Source organism: Amblyomma americanum, chromosome 1 (genome assembly GCF_052857255.1).
Source record: "Amblyomma americanum isolate KBUSLIRL-KWMA chromosome 1, ASM5285725v1, whole genome shotgun sequence".
Classification (NCBI taxonomy): Eukaryota; Metazoa; Arthropoda; class Arachnida; order Ixodida; family Ixodidae; genus Amblyomma; species Amblyomma americanum.
Window position 1 is genome coordinate 51,127,879 of NC_135497.1, and position 21,256 is coordinate 51,149,134.

The following is a 21,256-nucleotide window of genomic DNA, read 5'->3' on the forward strand; positions in this document are numbered from 1 at the left end:
GCAAGATATGTAGTGACGTCAATCGTGACGTCTTGACGTGGCGGTTTCTAGGGGTATCGTTTGCGTGGTCTGCCGCACAACGCAACTGCACGTGCGCTACGCCTGCCCCAGTCGTGGCTGAAATGACACCGTGCGGATGCTGCGGTGCGCGCTGCCCATGGGACACAATGCTTTCCCACGGCGCGTACAAAGACGGGCGCGGAGGGCGGCATGCGGGCACCCCACGGCAAGGAACCCGAGTCGCGGAAGCGCGAAACGCCAAGCGAGAAAGAAAGGGTGCATGCCGCTGCGGTGCGTGCAGTGCGCAGTCGCCATGGGATCGTCTGTCAAGTCGGCGCCTGCGTAGCGACGGTCTAGTCTCGCCGCCTGCGAATCAGACGGCTTCCGACCACCCTCCAGAACAGACGCACCTCGACTACAAGGGACGACCTGTGGACGGCGACGACGTGCGAAGACGGCATACGGTAATATGGAGGCTGCGCTAGGTGCATTTACTTGTGTTACGTGCATGATCAGTGATGTTTATCGCGCATTTAACGCTTTATGAAAATTAATGAGCGGTAAAAACGTTTTAAATCTGTTAACATTTTTGGCGGCCCTTTAGTCACCGCCGTTAGGCCTAAGTCACGGTAACGTAGCCGCAGGTAGCCATAGAGGTGGACGAGCGCGCGTGAAGAACCAGTTTTCGTCTTGGCGAGCGCCAAAGTAAGAGCAAGTGATTAGGCTTTAAGATTGAAAGCTTGGTTCCTCAACTGCGCATTAAAGGCTCACGTGACATGCTCTAACGTAATTTGTTACGCAAGCAAGACGCGAGGGGCCAGGCATATTGGTGTCAGAATGAGGGAACCTGCAATGCACCATTTTGGAAGATAAACCAGTTCTATACAGATGGACCTAGTATTACATCAGTAACATTCGCATTACTCGCCAGGCACCGCCCTACAACGAATTCCAGGCCTAGGTGCCCGCCATTTTGACGTACCTGTACTCAAGATGGCGGCCAGCTTCCGCTGTTGCCATTCGAGCATTTCATGTCTTTCTTCTACTCTCCCCAAGTGGTTCCCATGCTTCCCTATTCTGCCGTCATTTCGTCGAATCGTGTTTTTGCATTTCCGTGTGGTCTTGTTCCTTCATAGGTATTGAGCTTCTCCTGATTGCGTAAAAAAAAAAGCTAAAATGTACTACGAAACACAATGCTCGAGGCCAATCTAGTGTAACAATTATTTTCAATTTGTTTGTACTTAATTCTTGGACGTTGGTTGCGCTGACTGGTCGATCCCGATGATAACGGTGGTGTCGCATCGCTTGATGCAATAATGGACGGATAAAAAAGCAGGAATAGATTTTGAACAGAATAGTTATATTAAACGAGCCCTTAGAAACGGGTTGAGGGATGTTTTAGGGTACACGCCTGTGCCGTCAGCTCAGTCTTTTCTCTATATGCGACTTTGTCCTAATCCATGTCTTCATAGGGAGCGCCCTACAACGAATTCTAGGCCTAGGTGCCCGCCATTTTCAAGTACCTGTACTCAAGATGGCGGCGAGCTTCCGCTGCTCTGGTTGCCATTCGAGCATTTCCTGTCTTTCTTCTACTGTCCCCAAGCAGTTCCCATGGTTCCCTATTTTGCCGCCATTTCGGCGAATCGCTGTTTTTGCATTTCCGTGTGGTCTTGTTCCTTCAGAGGTATTGAGCTTATCTTGATTGCGTAAAAAAACTAAAATGTACAACGGAACACAATGCTTGAGGCTAATGTAATGCAAGAATTATGTTCAATTTGTGTGTATTTAATTCTTGCACGTTGGTTGTGCTGATAGGTCGATACCGATGATAAGGGCGGTGTCACATCGCTTGATGCAATAATGGACGGATGAAAAAGCAGCAATAGAATTTTGAACAGCATAGTTATATTAAACGAGCCCTTAGAAAGGAGTTGAGGGATGTTGTAGGGTGCGCGCTTGTGCTGTCAGCTCAGTCTTTTCTCTATATGCGACTTTGTCTTCATCCACCTGTATTAGCGATGTGCCGTGATATTGCACAGCGATGTATTGTACTATCGTGAGCAATATGAGCAGCAAAACGGGACTAATACCACACCTGGCGCAGTGGTGCAGCTGTAACTGGAGTATAGACAACTAAATATTGGGTGCGTGTTTTCTTGTTTGTAATTATCCGTACGGCATTATTATACATGGAATACCGCCTGGTATTCTCCTACGACCGCTATATAATTTATAATCGCATTTCTTTCTCGTGCTGTTTCGGTCTCGGTTTCAACAGCCGAATGAGGACTGTGATGTCAGCGTGTACTTACAGGTCACGTGAGACATGAAGAAAACTGCAATATAAACGCTGCTTCCTCATTCATTGTCATTACAGCTCTTGAGGAAGGCTGGCTTCATCACTGCAGTAAATTAATTAGATGAAGCAGCGATTATATGAACATTTTTTCATGCCTCACGTGAGACAGAAGTACACTTTGACGTCACAGCAATCGTTCGGCTGTTGAAACCGAAACCGAAACAGCACTACAGAAAAAAAAATTATAAATTATTTAGCGGTCGTAGGCGAATATCGCATGGTGATTCATGTTAGGTAGTGTCTTGCGCATCATTGTAGGGGAGAAAACATGTCACGAAAATTAGGTGATCATACTTCTTTAAAGGGGCTCTGAAACGCCTTCCGAGGAGAGCCCATTAACTCACTTAATCACTGCACTGTGTTGCCATGAAAACCAGAGCCAAATAATACTCTTCTACACGCGGTAGACGACCCACAATCACGCGTCAAAGTTGGCGAGCTCTTCCCGGCGACGTTTTCATGCTCGCGCCCTCCTCCGTCCCCCGCTTCTGCGTAGACAAGGTGAAAGGTGGCCATTGGTTAGATTCTTTCCGACGTCAGGCAGCTACCGTGGCCGCGGCCAATAAGCCGCTTAGCTCCGGCGGGTCGGGAAGCTCCGCTCGGAGGGGGGGTGGGGTTCGGCGAAGGAGCGCCTACCTTACAGCGTGCAAAAAGTGACGAGAGGAGAGAAAAATGCGCGAAGACGCTGAAATTCAAATTTTAACTACAGATAACTCATCTTCTACAAAGCGCATTTAAAAAAAATCCTTGGTGGACACCATTCGTGAAGCGGCGTGCTGCAATATCCCAGGCATGCCGCAACTTTATTAGAGCCCCCTTCACAGCCCCTTTAAGCGATGAAAGAGAGTCTGGTTGCTCTCCCCGAGCAACCTTTCGCGATCAGTCATTGAACTGGCACCTGCCCCGTCTCAAGTGCACGTGACGTAGGTGGCAAGTGGGCCACCTGCTTCCTCACTCACAACGACGACAACGCCGACATCGGGCTTCCTGCAGATCGGGAGCCTTAACGCTATCGCGTTAAAGGCCCAATAAGGAAAGGAGTCAGGCAGGGGGTCACGATCTCTCCAACGCTATCCACCCCATGTTTACAGGAGGCATTCAGAGACCTGGATTGCGGACATTTGGGGATAAATGTTAAGGAACACTACCATAGTGTTCTGCGATTCACTGATTGCTTTGCATTGTTAAGTAACTCAGGGGACAAACTGCAAAGGATGATAAAAAAATTGCAGTGAACAAATTAACTCTAAGGTATGACGCGATAGCGTTAATGAGTTAATGACCATATATGCGGAATTTCACATTCTCAGCTTTACGATCATATGTCTCCGGGAGCCCCCATACTATACTCCTTGCGCAATGGTGCAGCGGTTAAAGGATGAGCAACTGCCCTGCGATGGCAGGTGTTGCTACCGGTGAGGTTTGTGTAACCTGCAGGTTGCTCTTCCTGAACAACCTCTCGCGATCAATCATTAATTGAACTGCCACCTGCCATGGTCGTTAGTTTGCTCACAGTCGGGTGGGTATGTTGTGATGTCATTACAAGGTCACGTGACCTACGTAGCCCACGTAGGTTGCTTCTCCGAGACCGGGCTGCCTGGGCCACGCAACGCCACACTATTTATCGCCCACAACGCCGACAGCGCCGACGGCGAATTTTCTGCGTAACGGGGCCTTTAACGCTATCGCGTTGAAATTGGCGGAAGATTGCAGTCGACGGCCAAAGCTACAAAGATATTTAACTTTCTAACAAATTCAACAAGCACCTTCTGGCAGCAGGCGACAGTGCGAATTCACAATACACCACTTCCGACCCGTTAACATTCCTCACCTGCAATCAACAGCGTACAGTTTTTTTGAACCCCACAACAGTATCGGAAATCTCACATTACATAATTTATTTGAAAGATAATTCTGCTGCTGGAGTAGACAACATTAAAGCCCAAACTGTAGAGGAAGTTTGTACAATCATAGCTCCCGTTTTTTCACATATTTGTGATTTTATGCTCAAAGAAGGTAATTTTCCACAACAGCTGAAAGTTGCAAGGATATCAGTTATACATAAAAGAGGTATTCAGAATGATCTAAACAAGTATCGATCAATATCTCTCCTGTCTCGGTTTGCGAATCAATATCTCTCCTGTCTCGGTTTGCGAAAATTGCTGGAGAAGTTATTAGCACCAGCTTGGTAAATTTTTTAGAGAAATTCTCAGTCATAGTAAATGCTCAACACGGCTTTCAAAGAGGAAAATCAACAGAGACTGCTTTATTAAAAATAAAAGACGCACAACTCAATAACATTGAAAATAAATTGGTAACACTCGGCTTGTTCCTAGAATTTAGGAAAGCGTTTGATTTCGTTGATCACAAAATACTCCTTAGCAAACTTCAGTTTTATGGAGTACGTGGTACTGCACTCCAACTAATATCTAGCTATCTGGAATCGAGAAACCAGCGCACTATTCCGCCGGCTTCCCCTGCCTTTTTGCCATCTGCACTGCTAGACCAGGCCTCATCCATCGGAGTCCAGCCACAGCGTCATCAACATTTCGAAAAACGGACGGCTTAAAAGCGGACGCCGAGCGGTTCGTCTTCAGTGGGCATGGAAGCACCTCTTCGACGATGATGCACTCACACGTTATCGTCTTCTTTGCGCAGCTTTCTGCTATCTTCAGCTACTGCAATCATGGTGCGGAAACGCCCTTCAAAGCCGGAACATTCGACTCCAGTGAAAAGAACACTGAATTGCCTGGACAAAGCTTCGCTGGTTTGCCGCATTCCGCCGGCTTCCCCTGCCTTTTTGCCATCTGCACTGCTAGACCAGGCCTCATCCATCGGAGTCCAGCCACAGCGTCATCAACATTTCGAAAAACGGACGGCTTAAAAGCGGACGCCGAGCGGTTCGTCTTCAGTGGGCATGGAAGCACCTCTTCGACGATGATGCACTCACACGTTATCGTCTTCTTTGCGCAGCTTTCTGCTATCTTCAGCTACTGCAATCATGGTGCGGAAACGCCCTTCAAAGCCGGAACATTCGACTCCAGTGAAAAGAACACTGAATTGCCTGGACAAAGCTTCGCTGGTTTGCCGCATTCCGCCGGCTTCCCCTGCCTTTTTGCCATCTGCACTGCTAGACCAGGCCTCATCCATCGGAGTCCAGCCACAGCGTCATCAACATTTCGAAAAACGGACGGCTTAAAAGCGGACGCCGAGCGGTTCGTCTTCAGTGGGCATGGAAGCACCTCTTCGACGATGATGCACTCACACGTTATCGTCTTCTTTGCGCAGCTTGCTGCTATCTTCAGCTACTGCAATCATGGTGCGGAAACGCCCTTCAAAGCCGGAACATTCGACTCCAGTGAAAAGAACACTGAATTGCCTGGACAAAGCTTCGCTGGTTTGCCGCATTCCGCCGGCTTCCCCTGCCTTTTTGCCATCTGCACTGCTAGACCAGGCCTCATCCATCGGAGTCCAGCCACAGCGTCATCAACATTTCGAAAAACGGACGGCTTAAAAGCGGACGCCGAGCGGTTCGTCTTCAGTGGGCATGGAAGCACCTCTTCGACGATGATGCACTCACACGTTATCGTCTTCTTTGCGCAGCTTTCTGCTATCTTCAGCTACTGCAATCATGGTGCGGAAACGCCCTTCAAAGCCGGAACATTCGACTCCAGTGAAAAGAACACTGAATTGCCTGGACAAAGCTTCGCTGGTTTGCCGCATTCCGCCGGCTTCCCCTGCCTTTTTGCCATCTGCACTGCTAGACCAGGCCTCATCCATCGGAGTCCAGCCACAGCGTCATCAACATTTCGAAAAACGGACGGCTTAAAAGCGGACGCCGAGCGGTTCGTCTTCAGTGGGCATGGAAGCACCTCTTCGACGATGATGCACTCACACGTTATCGTCTTCTTTGCGCAGCTTGCTGCTATCTTCAGCTACTGCAATCATGGTGCGGAAACGCCCTTCAAAGCCGGAACATTCGACTCCAGTGAAAAGAACACTGAATTGCCTGGACAAAGCTTCGCTGGTTTGCCGCATTCCGCCGGCTTCCCCTGCCTTTTTGCCATCTGCACTGCTAGACCAGGCCTCATCCATCGGAGTCCAGCCACAGCGTCATCAACATTTCGAAAAACGGACGGCTTAAAAGCGGACGCCGAGCGGTTCGTCTTCAGTGGGCATGGAAGCACCTCTTCGACGATGATGCACTCACACGTTATCGTCTTCTTTGCGCAGCTTTCTGCTATCTTCAGCTACTGCAATCATGGTGCGGAAACGCCCTTCAAAGCCGGAACATTCGACTCCAGTGAAAAGAACACTGAATTGCCTGGACAAAGCTTCGCTGGTTTGCCGCATTCCGCCGGCTTCCCCTGCCTTTTTGCCATCTGCACTGCTAGACCAGGCCTCATTCATCGTAGTCCAGCCACAGCGTCATCAACATTTCGAAAAACGGACGGCTTAAAAGCGGACGCCGAGCGGTTCGTCTTCAGTGGGCATGGAAGCACCTCTTCGACGATGATGCACTCACACGTTATCGTCTTCTTTGCGCAGCTTTCTGCTATCTTCAGCTACTGCAATCATGGTGCGGAAACGCCCTTCAAAGCCGGAACATTCGACTCCAGTGAAAAGAACACTGAATTGCCTGGACAAAGCTTCGCTGGTTTGCCGCATTCCGCCGGCTTCCCCTGCCTTTTTGCCATCTGCACTGCTAGACCAGGCCTCATTCATCGTAGTCCAGCCACAGCGTCATCAACATTTCGAAAAACGGACGGCTTAAAAGCGGACGCCGAGCGGTTCGTCTTCAGTGGGCATGGAAGCACCTCTTCGACGATGATGCACTCACACGTTATCGTCTTCTTTGCGCAGCTTTCTGCTATCTTCAGCTACTGCAATCATGGTGCGGAAACGCCCTTCAAAGCCGGAACATTCGACTCCAGTGAAAAGAACACTGAATTGCCTGGACAAAGCTTCGCTGGTTTGCCGCATTCCGCCGGCTTCCCCTGCCTTTTTGCCATCTGCACTGCTAGACCAGGCCTCATCCATCGGAGTCCAGCCACAGCGTCATCAACATTTCGAAAAACGGACGGCTTAAAAGCGGACGCCGAGCGGTTCGTCTTCAGTGGGCATGGAAGCACCTCTTCGACGATGATGCACTCACACGTTATCGTCTTCTTTGCGCAGCTTGCTGCTATCTTCAGCTACTGCAATCATGGTGCGGAAACGCCCTTCAAAGCCGGAACATTCGACTCCAGTGAAAAGAACACTGAATTGCCTGGACAAAGCTTCGCTGGTTTGCCGCATTCCGCCGGCTTCCCCTGCCTTTTTGCCATCTGCACTGCTAGACCAGGCCTCATCCATCGGAGTCCAGCCACAGCGTCATCAACATTTCGAAAAACGGACGGCTTAAAAGCGGACGCCGAGCGGTTCGTCTTCAGTGGGCATGGAAGCACCTCTTCGACGATGATGCACTCACACGTTATCGTCTTCTTTGCGCAGCTTTCTGCTATCTTCAGCTACTGCAATCATGGTGCGGAAACGCCCTTCAAAGCCGGAACATTCGACTCCAGTGAAAAGAACACTGAATTGCCTGGACAAAGCTTCGCTGGTTTGCCGCATTCCGCCGGCTTCCCCTGCCTTTTTGCCATCTGCACTGCTAGACCAGGCCTCATTCATCGTAGTCCAGCCACAGCGTCATCAACATTTCGAAGAACGGACGGCTTAAAAGCGGACGCCGAGCGGTTCGTCTTCAGTGGACATGGAAGCGCCTCTTCGACGATGATGCACTCACACGTTATCGTCTTCTTTGCGCAGCTTTCTGCTATCTTCAGCTACTGCAATCATGGTGCGGAAACGCCCTTCAAAGCCGGAACATTCGACTCCAGTGAAAAGAACACTGAATTGCCTGGACAAAGCTTCGCTGGTTTGCCGCATTCCGCCGGCTTCCCCTGCCTTTTTGCCATCTGCACTGCTAGACCAGGCCTCATTCATCGTAGTCCAGCCACAGCGTCATCAACATTTCGAAAAACGGACGGCTTAAAAGCGGACGCCGAGCGGTTCGTCTTCAGTGGGCATGGAAGCACCTCTTCGACGATGATGCACTCACACGTTATCGTCTTCTTTGCGCAGCTTGCTGCTATCTTCAGCTACTGCAATCATGGTGCGGAAACGCCCTTCAAAGCCGGAACATTCGACTCCAGTGAAAAGAACACTGAATTGCCTGGACAAAGCTTCGCTGGTTTGCCGCATTCCGCCGGCTTCCCCTGCCTTTTTGCCATCTGCACTGCTAGACCAGGCCTCATTCATCGTAGTCCAGCCACAGCGTCATCAACATTTCGAAAAACGGACGGCTTAAAAGCGGACGCCGAGCGGTTCGTCTTCAGTGGGCATGGAAGCACCTCTTCGACGATGATGCACTCACACGTTATCGTCTTCTTTGCGCAGCTTGCTGCTATCTTCAGCTACTGCAATCATGGTGCGGAAACGCCCTTCAAAGCCGGAACATTCGACTCCAGTGAAAAGAACACTGAATTGCCTGGACAAAGCTTCGCTGGTTTGCCGCATTCCGCCGGCTTCCCCTGCCTTTTTGCCATCTGCACTGCTAGACCAGGCCTCATTCATCGTAGTCCAGCCACAGCGTCATCAACATTTCGAAAAACGGACGGCTTAAAAGCGGACGCCGAGCGGTTCGTCTTCAGTGGGCATGGAAGCACCTCTTCGACGATGATGCACTCACACGTTATCGTCTTCTTTGCGCAGCTTGCTGCTATCTTCAGCTACTGCAATCATGGTGCGGAAACGCCCTTCAAAGCCGGAACATTCGACTCCAGTGAAAAGAACACTGAATTGCCTGGACAAAGCTTCGCTGGTTTGCCGCATTCCGCCGGCTTCCCCTGCCTTTTTGCCATCTGCACTGCTAGACCAGGCCTCATTCATCGTAGTCCAGCCACAGCGTCATCAACATTTCGAAAAACGGACGGCTTAAAAGCGGACGCCGAGCGGTTCGTCTTCAGTGGACATGGAAGCGCCTCTTCGACGATGATGCACTCACACGTTATCGTCTTCTTTGCGCAGGTTAGTCGTCCATATCTCCCTACTAAATGCTTTAAATCAGATGATCCATTTATTATTCTGCTTCCATGCCCTGGAACACTGGCAGCCTCATTTTGCTCGCTCTTTCTGTTAATGTGTGGTGATGTTGAAGAAAACCCGGGAGCGAAAGATAACGATATGACTGAATTGCTCAAAATGGTTAAAGAAACCAACGAGAGATGCATCAGGATAGAAGCAAACCAAACTAACTTATCCCAGACTATTATTGAAATCAAGCAGGAGCAGGTCTTGCTCACTAGCACCATATTTGAAATAAATGAACGTTTAGCAAGTGTTGAGCAGCAAACCGCTTCATTGGCAACCGTACAGCTAGACATGAATGAAGCACAAGAAAACATTGACCGCCTTGAACAAGATTCCATAGTCCTCCGCTCTCGACTTGATCAATGGAAGACCATTCTCGTCGCGATAATTTAATTTTTTTTGGAATCAGTGACGACGAATCAGAAACACCCCAGCAGTCCGAAGAAAAACTTTTAGCTCTACTTTCTGAGGAACTTGAGCTGCAGCTAACATCAGATGCGGTAGCGCGTGCTCATAGAATTGGCCGATACGATTCCGAAAAAAACAGGCCGCTTATTGTTAAATTCATAACCCACAAGACCAAAGAGCTGGTATTTTCCAAGCGGTCCGGCCTTCAGGATAGCGATTTCAGCATGAGCGAGGACTTCTGCCCAGCTACTCGACAAGCTCGAAAGAAACTTCTTGAGTTCGCGAAATCACTCAAAACTAAGTACAAGCTACGTCACAATAAATTACTTGCCAAAGACAAATGCTACTTTTATGACGCGCTTACCAACAACATACGCGAGATGCCACCCGCTAGCCGAACAGTTGATAACGAGGCCCCACCCACCATGGCAACACGTTCTGGCCGCACTTACTCGTCCAAAAGTTAGGGATGGGTGAGGGGAAGCGGATCAGTGTCGAAAGTTTCCGTGCTATACACGAACATTCGCAGCCTCTACAATAAAAAGGACTATCTTAATGCGCTAATTAACGACTCTGAAGCAGACATAATTGTCCTAACCGAAACTTGGCTTTCTGAGAAAATATCATCAAATGAACTGTTCGACTGCAATAAACACTTCGTTACTCTTCGTTATGATCGAGCTGATAGAATGGGTGGTGGAGTCCTAATTGCTATCAATGAAAGTTTTCAGTGTTTTCCTATATCTGTTGATTGTGACTTAGAAACAGTTTGGTGCTGTATAACTGTTGCTTTCAAAAAATTTGTCATTGGTGCCTGTTACCGCCCTCCCAATTGCAGCACGGCGTTTTGTGAAGGTATCCATGACTGTCTTAACCAAATCACTGTACAGTTTCCTGGTGCACCTATTTTTTTGCTTGGGGATTTTAACTTCCCAAGCATTGACTGGTCCAATCTTTGCGCTAGTTCTACTACCGCTGAAGCTTCTAACTTTGTCACTGTTTGTTCTGACTTCAGTTTATCTCAGCTTGTCAATCTACCAACACGTGTAACACCGTCGTCATCTTCTCTGATTGATCTAATACTTACATCAGCTCCTGACATCAGTTCTGCAGTGTTACACGTACCAGGCTTCAGCGACCATGACATATTACACTTCTCGTTTTCAGTGCCATCTACGCGAGCAAAGCGACAAAAGAAACGTATCCGAGATTACAACAAAGCCAACTTTGACGCTATTAACATGGAGCTCTCCTCATTTCTCGATGACATTTTGCTAATCCACTCGAGGCTTTCAGTTTCCGAACTCTGGTCATCTTTCAAAAGTAAACTTCTCCATCTCAGTGACAAGTATATTCCACTAAGAACGATCCATCACTCATCCAGTGCCCCCTGGTATAACACCTATCTAAAACGCTTATCCAATAAGAAAAAAAGGCTCTTTCGCCAAGCAAAAATGAGATGTAGTCCTAACCGATGGTCAATATACAATCAGGCAGCACAAAACTACACAAACGCTCTGAAAACAGCTAAATTCAATTTCTTTAACACGACACTTCCTTCCTTAATAAGTACGAATCCGAAACAATTTTGGAACATTGTAAAGAGCTCCAACGATCGAACAATCACTCTGATTGACGAGTGTGGCAAACAGGTCCCTGAAAATTTATGCGCTGCCTTATTGAATAACACCTTCTCTCTCTCGTTCACTAGTCCCTCAGCCACTCAATGCCCGCTTTTCCCTCACGCTCATTTTTCTCCAATGCACCCCATTGTTTTTGATCCCACCGGAATCAGAACCATCATTAGTAAACTGAAACGATCATCGTCTTGTGGTGTCGATGGAATCACATCAAAATTCCTTCAGAACACTACTGAATACTGCTCTATTTTATTAAGCTTTATTTTTACCAAATCACTTCCCGAGAGCTGTCTACCCAAAGACTGGAAAACAGGGAAAGTTGTTCCTATATACAAATCTGGCCATTCACACAAACCGTCTAACTATCGCCCCATTTCCTTGACATCAATACCCTGCAAAGTACTTGAGCACATAATTTTCACCAACCTCGTCAACTTTCTCGAATCAAACCAGTTTTTTCACCCCTCCCAGCATGGATTCCGCAAATTATACTCATGCGAAACACAGTTACTTATGTTCACCAATGATCTACATTCATTTTTAGACTCGGGGTTCATTACTGATTGTGCGTTTCTAGATTTTTCGAAGGCCTTTGATAAGATCAACCATCAACTTCTTATACTAAAACTCAGTCGCCTTAACATCGATCCTGTAGTACTTAACTGGATAATCGCATTTCTTTCAAACCGCACCCAGTATGTCACAGCTAACGAGACTGACTCCCTTGAGGTACCCGTCCAATCAGGAGTGGCTCCGGGATCTGTCTTGGCTCCATTGCTATTTCTTATTTATATTAATGACTTACCCAAGTGTGTTTCTAGCTCTATTTGTCTTTTCGCTGATGACTGTGTAATTTACCGTAAAATAGCTAATGCTTCCGATGTGACTTTACTCCAGACTGACTTGAATAATATCGCTTCTTGGTGCTCCATTTGGCAGATGAAACTGAATGCTACAAAATGCAAAACAATGCGAATTCCCCGCAGTCAATCATCCTGTCCAAGCTATTGTATTAATGATTCTCCACTCGACTCCGTTTCAACTTATAAGTACCTTGGAGTACACATTGCGAATAACCTATCCTGGAAGTTTCATATTACCTAGTAACAGCCAAAGCCAATCGCATGCTTGGGTATTTGAAACGTAACTTTTCACTAGCGCCGTCTCCACTTAAAAAACAGCTGTATACTACCTATGTACGACCAAATCTCGAGTACGCTTCATCCATATGGGACCCTGGCCATGTATCACTGAATAAAACCTTGGAGAGCGTACAAAATCGCTCTGCTCGTTTTATTCTCAATAATTACCACCGCACAGCAAGCGTCACTAACATGAAACTAAGCCTAAATTTGCCCCCTCTCACTGTCCGTCGTAACATTGCTCGTATTTGCCTCTTCCATAAAATTTATCATCATAACCATCAACTCAGGACGCGCCTTATCACAGATGCTGCTCATGTTTCTGCCCGTGTAGATCACTGCTACAAAGTCGCCATACCTCGACACAACACCACGACATATGCACATTCATTTCTACCAAAAACATCCCGTGACTGGAACCAACTACCTGCTGACCTGGTCGCTATCACTGACAACCACCGATTTCGTACTTGCCTTACTAACATATTTTGAAGCCCTTTTTTATTTTATTTTTAAAAACTTGCACTGGCGTTTATCATGTTCTGTATGACTGTTCCTTTATTTTTTATTTTTTTTTATTTTTTTATGTATGTTGATACTGTACTATGCTGCATTCTGTTCAATCAAACTATTGCGCATTTGTAACCTGCCCGTGTGCTTTGAATACCTGACGTTTTTGTTCTTCTTTCGTCGTTGTTGTTGTTGCCTTATTTTTTTTTCTCTGTTCCCTTTTATTAACCAAATTGCATAGTGTTCCTTGTATTTCTGCCCCTCCCCTCTACAATGCTTCTGTAAGCCCTGAGGGTAAAATAAATAAATAAATAAAAACCGTATCCCTTCGGAATACGGCTTAATGCGTACTGGCGTGCCACAGGGCTCCAGTCTCGGGCCACTTCTCTTCCTCATACATATAAATGATATTGTCAATTTACCAAACCCTCCTGAAATAATACTATATGCGGACGACACAAATGTGTTTTTCAGCGGAGAACATATCGAAACTATAGTTGAGAAATGCAATCTTTGGTTGGATTAGATCTCTGTTTGGTTAAGCGCAAATAGGTTAGAATTAAATGTCAATAAAGCAAAGTTTGTATCCTTTAAACTATATTTTCAGAAATAATGTTATCCAACGTGCTGAGTCTGTGCGGTTCCTCTGAGTCATATTTAATGAAAAGTTGTTGTGGAATGACCACATAAACTCTGTACGATTGAAAGTAGCACCCTCCAATGGCATCATCAATGAATTTAGGTCTATTCTTCCAATGTGGTTAAAAAAACAATAACTTTACTTTGCGCATGTGCAATCTCATCCTCACTACTGCCTTCTGGTTTGTGGGAGCACATCGGGCACAAATTTGAAATTACTCTATTTGCTACAAAAAAGAGCGATCAGAGTCATTGCAGGTATTTATTATCTAGAGACCACAGTTACACATTGGGGTAGCTTAAAGATAATAAATATTTATAAACTAAATACATTGCGGCTTGCCAGTCATGCTCACCACTTGTTTTACAGAGGTACAGAGGTGATCATGCACACCGATCAACACCAAAAAGTACCAGCTGAGAGATTATTGTACCAGGCCGCCCAGAATAAGAACAAATTATGGCGCTCAAAGTACGATATACCAGATAACAGTTCTTTTAAATTCTAACAAACACATAAAAGATCTCATCCATAAATACAGAAATGAGCGCCTATTTAGGAAAAAAATTAACAGAAATACTTCTAGTAGAAACCTCATAAACTTACACTCGGAAAATGTTTCTAATCAATGATTTAAATGACTACTTATTTTGTTTCATTTTTTTACGTGTTTGTGGTAATCTTGCCATTGTAATTCGTTTGTGTTAATTTATATGTAACATGTTACGCTGTGTTGCTGTGCCAGGTGCACCAGGGGGGATGGGCCTCGTCAGGCTTAATATGCATTTTGCCCTCCCCCTCAAGTATGTACACTTGCTTGGAATAAAGAACTTACTTACTTACTTACTTACTTACTTACTTACTTACCACTGGTTAACACGAGATTCAGCTGCAGCTGTTAAGGTATTTGTACATTACGCTAGATTGTGGTAGAAAACATGAGAGCAGCCTCACATCTGTATAGTTCTCTTAGGTTTGCACACGTTGTCGTTTTTCGTCTTGGTGTGCTCTCAAACACTTTGCTTTATTGGCCTCTATGGCTATTTTATATTGGATTAGCTTCCCGATTATAGAAATGATATCATTTTGTATATGTGGACTTGAGTACAAAGCGCTGTTTCTAGCCCTTTGAATGCGATCAGCCGACGTGGTGTCCCCTCCATCTGCTCTGCCACGTAAAACCGTCCTTAAGTTGCCGCCTTTTTTCATTGGCCTTTCCAGAGTAGGTAATTCGCAACTTCATCTTGGCCGGCCCTTAGAGCGAGTTCTTGTCTTCCGCAGAGCACGATAGTCTCGACGACATCGCGCAGTTTCATCTTGATATCTTCACACAAATCCTTCGCTTGGTGGTTGAGCTGCATGCGAACACTATCCACTCTATCTCTCACCACATCGAAGAAGGTTTGCGCTTCAGTAGTAGCCCTCTTGAGGTAATCTGTCCGTGAATGGCTTTGGAAAGTTTCAATTGCATGTTTACATTTTCTAAATGATCTGGTCACGAGTCTTTTGCACGCTTAGTGAACACCAGCTTCAGTTTTAGCGCAAAAAATCACGCAAGTTTTACATCCCCTTTTGAACATCAGAAAAAGCAAACCACTTGTATCGTTGAGTCTAGTGAGACTTGAAATTGCGTCTTTTGTCGTATTTTGTCGTAGCCACAGTGCGGCGCCCAGACTTCGCTGCTCTTTGACGTCATCACGAACACCTGTGTTATTAATGTACAGTCCAATGTCATGTTCACTAACTGGAATGACAGTTTTTGCTGCTTCTTCGGCTTGATGAGATCTCTCGGTTTCCCTCATTATCACTGCTACGTTTATGCCTGAGGAAGTGGAACCTCGCGGCGAGGAAGGAGTGCCTCTTAGTAACAGAAAAAATGTATTCAAAATTAGCCCCTATTTACATTGTGCCATTTAGGGCGTCAAAACTTTGTTTAAAGGCTTTCTTTGAGCTGCGATACTCATATAGCTTACCCATTTAAGGTCCATGGCCTGACCACTAGCACCATGTGATGATCTTACAATACAGTGTACAAGTTTTCTGGACACTTAAATTGTGCCTTTCTGTACAAGTTAGAGCATTTAATATGAGATCATGCTAAGAATATCCTCGCAGGGGGGCGTCTGCAGCTTGCAGGCGTTGGTGAGTGGCGACACCTCGGGTTCCCGAGCATCCGCTGGGACATCCCCGCAAAGGGATGATGGTGAACAGTGCATCACCACGGACCCGAGCACCCGCGTCTAGCCGTGCGTGGCAACGCCGTGTACGGGGAAAAGGGGATCCTGGTGGTTGAGCCGATGCCGAGCGTTAGGACCTTTTATTTATTTATTTGTTTGAAAATACTGCAGCCCCATTCCAGGGGCTATAGCAGGAGTGGTTACATATATCATGCGGTACAGTGGCGCGCATAAAGGGGTACATGGCAAAATGTGAAACAAACGCTGCATACAACATCAGTCTCAATTTCGGACGCAAAATCAGACACAGAAAAGGCACGTATATTTCCATTTAAAGAGTTCCAACTCTCCACGGTACGCGGAAAAAAACTGTATTTGAAAGCGTTAGTACGGGCAAAAAAGGGTTGGATATTAAGATCGTGATGGCTCCTGGTTAGAGATGGTTTTGAAAACGTGATATACTTACTCCCTGAGCGGCAATTAGCAGAATGCACTATTGAGTGAAGAAGTTTTAAGGACTCAGTTTTCCGGCGGGATGCGAGCGGACTTAAGTTTAAGGAAGATATCGCAGATGAGGGTGAAAAATGAAAGTCGTAGCGGCGAAAAATAAATCTTACAGCTTTTCGTTGTACAGATTCTATTTGATCAATTTCACATTGCTTATATGGATTCCAAACATTGGAAGCGTATTCAAGAATAGGGCGAATTAGAGTTTTATACATGACCAATTTCGTCTCTTTAGGAGCATCCCGTACTGTGCGCCTCACGTAACCTACCTTTTTAAGAGCTTTAGCTGTGATATGATTGATGTGTTTTGACCATGACATATTGTGTGAAAAAACAACGCCAAGATATTTATATTCATGTACCCTTTGCAGGGATGAATAATCGTAATTAGAAGGGCATGAATAATTGTAATTAGAAGGGCATAGGCGGTTGGTGAAAGACATGACAACTGTTTTGCTGAAGTTGATTTTCATCTGCCACGTATTGCACCAATCACAGAATATACCAATGACTCATTCAGAAGGAAGTGATCACTGGCAGAGTTAATAGTGTGGTAAAATACACAATCATCGGCGTATAGACGGATCTTTGAGGTTATACTGTCAGGCAAATTATTAATATAAAATAAAAACAACAAAGGGCCAAGGACAGAGCCTTGGGGAACACCTGAGGTTACGTCAGCTTTCGAAGAATCGACGGAATTGAAGCGAACAGACCGGGAGCGGTGCGAGAGGAAATCGGCAATCCAGTCAACGAGTTGAGAGTTATTGAGAATGACTTTTTGTTTGCATAACAGTTTAGAGTGAAGAACCGTGTCAAAAGCTTTTGAGAAATCGATGAATATGGCATCGATTTGGTTACCGGCATCTATGCTGAGAAAAATGTCATGCGCAAATTCTGTTAACTGAGTCACTGTACTAAATCCCTTGCGAAAACCGTGTTGAGCCCTTGACAGAAGTTTAGTTGCTTCAAGAAATTCTATGATGTGTTTATAAATAATGTGCTCTAGGATCTTACATGAATGTGCAGTTAAAGAGATCGGCCTATAGTTAGAAAGAAGTTGTTTGTTGCCGGATTTATGGAGCGGGAGTATATTGGCGAGTTTCCATGAGGAAGGTACAATGCCAGTAGAAAGAGATTGTTTAAAAATAATTGAGAGATATCGACACGACCAAAGAGAATAACGTGCAAGGAAGGTATTTGGGATACTGTCCGGTCCAGCGCATTTTTTTGAGTCAAGGTGCAAGATAAGATTTAAAACGCCCTGAGTGCTAACCGTGATATCAGAGATAGAATGGTCATGATTAGGAAGACTGAAAGATGGAATGATGTTATTATCACGTGCAAAGACAGAATGAAAGTAAGCATTAAATGCATCAGATATTTCAGCGGGGTCAGAGACAATTTCTCCATTAATAACGAATGAGGTAGATGAAGTGCCTGAGGGTAGGACAGATCGCCAAAATTTACGAGGGTTATTGCTAAGCAGCCCTCGAAGCTGAACGCGGAAATAGAAATCTTTAGCAGAGTGCATTTTATTACGAAGTTCATTTTTCGCAGCTTGAAATCCAGCAATGGAATCAGGGTTATTGTTACGTGTCATGCGCCTCAGCCGAGACACACGACGCGACATCTGCAAAACATCTCGATTAATCCAAGGGAGAGTAGGATTTCTTTTCTTCGTATTGACGGGAACAAACAACTTAATGCACAGACTAACAATCTTTTCAAAATATTCAACAAGGTCATTAACATCGCCGTCACGGCTGAGCGCGCAAAAGGAGTCGAAGCACTCGGCCAGTTTGTCGATTATGGAGTTGTCGTCAGCGTGATGGAAATCCAGAAATGACGTGAACGTGCACTGTGGGTTACTATTAAAGCGGGATAGAGTAAGGAGAACTGCTTCATGGTCGGAAATACCATCGACAACCGTGCACTGAAATCCGGTCTCTATTATGTTGTGGCTTAGGAAGATTAGGTCTAGCAATGAATTTAGTCTGGTAGGAAACGAAACTATTTGAGTGAGTCCAAGAGAGAGCGAAAGATCTATCAATTCTTTTGCTAAAGAAGCATCACGGCCAGAATAAGACATCGATGGCCAGGGAATACCAGGCACGTTAAAATCACCCATGAAGATGATGTTTGGCACTGAAAGACTATGCATGAACTGGCTAATAGAGTGCAAAACATCAACAGAAGTTCCGGGGGGTCGGTAAAAAACGCCAATAATAACAGTCTTTTTTTCTAAATAAATCTTGCACCAAATTGACTCAGTGTTGCAAGGAGCGGGTAGTATAGAAAACCTAAGATATGAACGAAGAAGTAAAGCTACACCACCGCCTTTGCCCTCATGTCTGTCGGCACGGATAGCAAGGTAACCAGGTGGGGTAAATTCCGAGTCATATATGTCAGGGTGTTGCCAGGTTTCAGTGATGCCAATAATGTGAGGGTCATGGGAGGACACAAGCGCGAGAAGATCGGGGAGTTTGTTTGAGATGCTTCTAGCGTTAAGATTTAAGACAACGAGACTGGATGGAGAGCTAGGCAACTGTCAACGGGGTGACGAATGAAGCTCAGTAGGTTCGCTTGCTTCGTGAAGGGGTAACGAAGGAGGCTCAGTATATCCTGTGGCTTCGTGACGTGATAACAAAGGAAGCTCAGAAGATTCGGACACATCGTGATGGGGGTCCCGTTTCAAGCCACTCGAGGCTTCATCCCATGTGTACCTGACACCATCAATGAAAGCATGATCGTACCGAAGCTTCACCTTTGAACCACCGTCACGAAGCGAGGAAGATGCATTCCATATTTTCTTACGAAGGGATCGAACATTTGCAGAAAAATCCTCAGTGATGTAAAATTTTTCCCCTTTGAGTTTCGATAGGTTCTTCATGACAAGAATCTTCTCACTGAAATCAAGGATCCTTAATATGACAGGACGTGTCCGTCCATTACTGGGTCTGCCGATGCGATGACAACGCTCGATGCGTGGACATTCTATGCGAAGCTTGTCAGTAAATATTTTGCAGATTTGGGACAATAAACTGTTGCCATCTTCATCAGGACTCTCTAGTAGACCATGCACAACAAGATTGTTTCGCCTTGACCGGTTTTCCAAGTCTTCATTCTTTACAACCAGGTTAGATATTGTTTTCTTTAAGGATATAATGTCCGAACGGAGGTTAGGGCTCAAAGACTCGGAGGCTAAAGGAGTTGCAGATGATTCCAGTGATGAGACACGAGCTTCAAGTTCATTGAGACGAGCGGAAAAAGATTTCTTAATATCTGTAATGTCACTAGCGATTAGTTTTTGACCAGCAAGCAGTTGCGAGAGCTGAGAAAGCACGTCTGCCGCCTCCAGAGTAGAAGACAAGTCAGTATTGGCACGCGTTGCCCGTTTCCCACTAAGATGTTTAGATGAATTAGCTGAGAGTGATCGTTTGGGGGGGCCTGGATATTGTTCAACATCCCCGCTCTGTAGAAGGCGAGATAAGCAAAATACAGCATTTGAGCAGACACTAACAAAAGGCCCCTTGGCGGAGGCAACACACCACTTTGGCCCCAGCTTCCTGTAGACGGCACCTCCGGCCTGACCCGACCGGGGGAAATCGGCAGTCGCCTTTTCCTGTCCTCCTCCCCATCTTTTATTTTCCTATCTTCTTTTTGACTACTGTCCTGTCTCCTCGTCGTTCCCCGGTTTTTTTCATTTCTTCATGGGCGGCTAGGGTTAACCTTGTGTGGCGAACTACCCTGGGTTTCGTCATATTTGGTTGTAGTTGAGGTGTACAGCTGGCGTGGGCAGGACTTGCGTGGAAGTTGCGGTCCCGTCCCCTTGTTGGGCTCCGTGCTGGCGGCTGGCACCGTGACTGAAAAACCAAATATTTTTTATGGCTCCCCTCCATTCCCAACCTGATCGCTCTCTAAAAAAAGGGCGGAACGATGAAGATTTTTTTCAAAAAAGGAAAGTGTCATTCCCAATATTTCATGTTACTCACAGCAAAGCTGAAGAACAACAAGCAAGACTGATTTCCTCATTCCTGGTAGCAAAGTGGCTGACAGATACATTGGGCTTTGGGTACAAGGTATCAAAAATGGCTAGTGGCGACTAACTGCTCTAACTACGTGACACCGTCCAGCACTCGAAACTTGCAAACAATGTATCGATAGGGGAGATTCCTGTCTCCATCACGTCACACCAATCTTTGAACACAGTCTGAGGCGTCATATCTGAAATTGATTTTGTTCACCTCTCTGAAAAAGAAATGCTTGAAGGCCTTGCCGACCAAGATGTCATAAATGTTCAGCGGATAATGATCCGGAAGGATAACAAGGAAATAGATACGAAACACATGATCCTTACTTTCAAAACCAGCGCACTACCTGAAAGCATTGAAGTCGGGTACCTGAAAATAAATGTAAGGCCATATATACCCAACCCGCGCCAATGTTTCAATTGTGAGAGGTTCGGACACGGCTCACAGAGTTGTCGCGGCCGCAAAACTTGCGCGAAATGCTCGTCGAAGGACCACCAGTCAGTTGAATGTGTTGCTGCCCCGCGGTGCACAAATTGTGAGGGAGACCATGCGGCATACTCCAGGGCTTGGCCGTCCTGGAAAAAAAGAAATAATTACTCTGAAAACCACTGAAAACATTTATTTCAAGGAAGCAAGAAGGCGATACGCCGAAACAAACAGATTCTCCTGCACTGCAAAAACAAACTTCGCCGATGTGGTGCGTGGGCG

The 21,256-nt window shown here is 46.0% G+C and overlaps 1 protein-coding gene across 1 annotated transcript in view; it reads left to right on the forward strand.

Annotated features, from left to right (window-relative positions):
• The first annotated feature begins 362 nt into the window (after nt 1–362).
• LOC144112801 (uncharacterized) overlaps nt 363–21,256 on the forward strand; it is a 98,251-nt gene continuing 77,357 nt past the window's right edge. Inside the window, exon 1 of the mRNA XM_077645614.1 lies at nt 363–464. The gene's annotated coding sequence lies outside the window, so the exon portion shown is untranslated. The remainder of the gene's footprint in view (nt 465–21,256) is intronic.